The sequence below is a fragment of the Cupressus sempervirens genome, chromosome 1, assembly GCF_028749045.1.
Source record: "Cupressus sempervirens isolate cs-2001-9-10 chromosome 1, ASM2874904v1, whole genome shotgun sequence".
Classification (NCBI taxonomy): Eukaryota; Viridiplantae; Streptophyta; class Pinopsida; order Cupressales; family Cupressaceae; genus Cupressus; species Cupressus sempervirens.
In genome coordinates, this window is record NC_143118.1 from 714,605,203 (window position 1) to 714,610,326 (window position 5,124).

Genomic DNA, 5,124 nt, shown 5'->3' on the forward strand with positions numbered 1-5,124 from the left:
TACATGCAAACACCTATCGCAGTAAGAGAGGGGCAAAAGCAATGGAGGTTGGAATTCCCAAATCTCCAAATGAGACATTCTTGATGAGCAAAAAAAATATTGCTATTAATCAAAAGTGAAAGAATCATGTTACAAAGAGAGATCAATCCTTTTAAAAGGAGATCAAAATCCTAACATGAATTTAAACTAGGTTGCAAGATAAAAATTAATAAAATAATTAATTATTATATGCCTAAAGTTTAGCTTAAGTAAAATAGAGTTAATTAAATATTTAATCACTCTAACAAAGATGATGCATGATGTTAAGAGATCAATGTTTGCACTAATCTTGAAGACCTACTCAAAATAATATGATTTTATTACTCACCATAATCATGCTCTACATCAGTGCCTAAAAACTGCAACCAAATACAAGTACACCATTTTATGAATCCTAAACACTGTATTGCATTCACAAACCACAACTCAAACTTGACCAAAAATAAAATGCATCATAGATAGCGAAAAGGACATAAAACAAAAAAAAAAATGATAAGAAATGTATTTTTTTCTAATATCCAAGAAAGGAACAATCAAACATCTTTTTGGCAGGTCCTAAAACTTCCTTTTTGTTCTCTTCAAATTCTATTTATGAGACACATTATCAAAAATGTCGATGACCTTCATAGCACAAATGATAGGGGAAATTATTTTAGGAGTTTCAAATTAAAATAATAATGCACGAATAAACTACTAAAGATTTTGTTGCACCTAGTACAAGGAGATCCATATATCATTGTTTACAATAAATGTATAATGTATTTGGTGTTCTTCAACACCAAAAAATTATAAAATAAAATATTAAGAGAGTTTAGGCATATCATACGTGTGTGTGTGTGGATGAAAACAAAAACTCATGGCCTAGATTATGCTACATCAGCCCTAATTAGGGTTAGGAGAAAAAAAGGATTGTATATTGATCAAACGAGGAATCCACTACAAGTAGTGGGTAATAAATATTCATTATGCATACTCGATCCATAAGGGAGTAGGGTAATATAAATGACCATTACACCCATCCATTACGCATTAAATGTGTCTATACTTGACTTTTTTACTTGGAAGCACAAAATCGATCAAACATTATTTATAACTCCTTTATATTGATGCTTGGTGTTTATTCTTGTTTAAATTCCAGAGTTGCTACTACACTTTCATTTTTTCCTAAACTCTCTTCCCAAACGGGTAACAAGCCATGAGTGGTATGCACAATGTTCGAAAAACTAGAGAAGTTTTCAAAACCATCTATCTCGAAATCATTTAACTAAAAGGACTCCTCCAACTTTCCTCTCAAGTAGTCCATCATTATTCTATTAATCTTTGTGGCAACAAAGATGTAACTATGTTGAAAATCCCTTGCCTAATGTTGTCTTCCACTTTTCTCCATCGAGTGGGTTCCTTGACAAAGTTTTCAAATGTTTCCTTATATGTGATCACTAAATTGTACCATAAGAGAAATTCATATACATCCCCTTCGTTAATAATTTTACTATAATTCCTCACTCTCTTGATTCTCTCCAAAATATCTATCAACTAAACCCTCAGAATCTCACACAAGTTAACTTTAGTTTTCTCAATACATAGTTTGTATGTTGTATGAACAAATCTAACTACTATGTCATCATCTATAGAAATAGAACATAACGTGGTTGTCATAATATTGCTTACAAACCTCACATCATCTTGTTTGATTTTTCTAAGAACTATGCCTCTCCCATTATACAATGATTTGGTGTTCTCAATTATAGTCTTCTTAACATTTTTCTCATTCAGTGGAATAGAACATTCATTTCTTAAACTAGTGATTTCATGGATTAGGTTTATTGTGATTTCAACTATACTGTCTCCCATCCAAAACTTCCCATCATGAATTCTTCTAAGGATTAACTTTGCCTACTCTTCATTTTCAAATTCATGGTAAGCCATATACATTACTACATCATTATGACATAGGTGGTCATAACTATCCTTGAATGACATATCTTGTTTGTAAATTTTGTGAAATTCATCAAAAGTGTTTCCTTCACCTACTGTCTCAAATTTTTACTATATATAGCTAGCAATATCCTCTAAATATAACACTCCATCTAGGGTTTGCGAGAAATGGTTGCACGATCATCCTCTAATGGTGGAATAGGCCTTAACTTAATCTTAGGTCTTGGGATATCCTCAACATTGTGAATCATTATTCCTTCCATCTCATTTGATAAAATGCTCAATGATGCTTCAAAAATTAATTACAGAAGATTGTAAATACCTTTGAAATCAAAAAATTAGGGCTTGTTTAATTCAACTTCCAATTTGCTTCAACTCACTTCAATTTGATCTCAAATTAGTCGTTAGGTTGCTACTTAACTTTTGCATAATCAAATAGTACACACAAATTTGATTTCACCCTTTAAATCTCTTTCAATTAACTTCTACATTAATTGTGTAGGTACTTATAGATGAAAAAGTTGTTATCAATATTTAGTAAACTTGTTTCTCTTTGCACACTCACATATGAACTCAAAATCTTATGCACACTTAAGCATAGCTTCCTTACATCCATATCTACCTCATATTAACTGCACAAATCTTAACTCAATCATACAAGGCTTAAATAATTTACTAATGCTAATTTTGCTTTGTTTGCTATTAAATAAGTTGCTCAAATTGATAGGGCTTCGTTAGCAACAATTACTGACTTCAACTTGTTTTTAGGTGTTTCACTTGACTTTTGTTTTACACAATCTTGTAAACTTGTTGGATTCCTAGCCTTAACAAATGTCTCATTGAGATTTTCTACATATTCTTTCACATTTTATTTCTGACAGTTATTCTCATTCCTTTTGACATTGTTTGCATTCCTTCTAAAGCTTGGTGTTCTCATGTTTTTCCTCATGTTGTTTGGCATTCTATATTGTTCATCCTACAAAATCTTGTTGTATGTCCCATATTGTTGCAAATTTGACATGTTATCACATTGTCTCCATACTTAGGTCAAGACTAATTTATTTGTAACTTGCAATCTCTAGCAATATGTCCAAAGTTTTTGCACTTATAATACATGATTATGTTCCTTACAACATTGGTTCCTCCAATAGGTCTACTAGCTACAGGGTTAATGCCTTTATACACAGAGTTATTGAATCTAGGTTTCCTACACTTACTAGATCTATATCCAAAAGCATAACAATTATAACAATAAACAAAAATAGGTTTAATATAATTACCTGTAGAGTCCTTCTTTCGATGACCAACTTCATTACATGCATAACATTTTCAAGTAAAATGCCTACTTACTTCTTTAGATGAATCAACTTACTTAGGCAAATATTCATATTGATTTGACTCAACATTGTTCAGATCTTCTTGTTGTGGTTTTGGTTGTTGGATCACAAGATCTGGTTCCTTAGTAACTTCAAATCTCTTAGATGATTCTCCTCCAAAGTATCCAAGACCAATCTTATCATAAGAAGGTCTATGTGCCAAAATCTACTCATCAATGTTTTCACTATTTGAATACAACATCTCAATAAGTTGCTTTGTTTGTGTGAGATCTCCTTTCACAATGCCATTGTACTTCTCAATTTCTACATATTCCAACTTTGTAGCCTCAAGTTCAGATGTCATCTTTGTAAACTTGACTTTTAGATCTGCATTCTTGGATCTCAAATGTTATTCAGTTTCTTTGTCATCATCCTTCAAAGTCAAATTTAGATTTGTAATCTCTAGATCATGCTTTTGGATCTCATTTTCTTTCTCAAGCCTTGAAACTTCATTGATTTTCTTGTTGTGATATTTAGACTCTTCCTTGGATCTGGTAGATTACATCTTTTCTTTCAACTTCTCAATGTAGTCCTTCACATTTTCATACTTGACCTTTAGAATATCTCTTTCCTCTACGAGTACATCAAATTGCTCAAGAGCTTCATCCAAGTTCTTTTGTAACTGATGCATATCCATAGAGATCTTACTCAAGTTGTTATTCCTTCTCTGAGTGACTATACTCTGATACCAATTGTTAGAAATAAGAAATACTAAGAGGGGAGTGAATTAGTATTTCACAAACTTTTTCCCAACTATGGATACCTTTTATAACATGTAATGAACATTTTGGTTGATGAGGCAATGGACCCGTTGAAGACCTTCTAGTTGTTCTTCTACTGTCTTTTTTTGGTCTTTTTCTTGTCTCTGTCATTTGACCCTTTGTTGGGGTTCTCTATTTCTGGTTGTTGATGCATAGTGTCATTTGGACTTTTTATGCTTATATGCTCTATTCTTTGTAAAAGGTTTCAAGTCCTATCAAAACCTATTTTTACTTAATAAAAATAGTAACACAATACAACTCATAACACCATTATTTGTTAAGTAGGGAAACCCTGGCCAAGGGAAAACCCTAGTGGGGATGACACCCACAAAATGATCCACTAATCAAAAGTATCTTGTGAAAGATATTTACCCTATTAGAAGTCTATTACATATGTATATTATCTTGGTCTTTGTTAGAAGCCTCAACCCTGGTAGAAGTTGTTATTATAATTACAAAATGTATGCAAGATGAGACCATTTCCCAAACATGCAATATAAAATGATATTCACAATATAAAAAAGATGTAAATATAATTATTGATCTCCGATTGGTTTTGACAAGTGAGTGTCTATACACTTAAATCATTTACTTAGCTCATGTCAAACAAGTAGTATATGTCGAGCACAACATGTATAAGTTAGAGTATGCTGAGTCAATAGTGAGTGCCAAGTCACTTATGTGCCAAGTTATTTAAGTGTCGAGAATATAGTATATGTTGAGTGATTTAGGAGCCAAGCAAGCAATGCATGTCGAGTCATTCAGATGTCGAGTCACAATATTGAAATCAATATATGTCAAGCATTAGAGACTTCAGATGCTGAGTAACACAAGTTTTTCATAGTTGTTTGCATTGGCACAAACTACTATATAAACCATTTTGAGCTGACTAATAGATTGAATTACAATATTTTGGTGATAAGGATGAATCTTAAGTTGGAATCCCTATGCATTACATGCATCCAATTGGGTAAAGGGAAGGAATAAGCGGCAAAATGGACAAATCACAACCA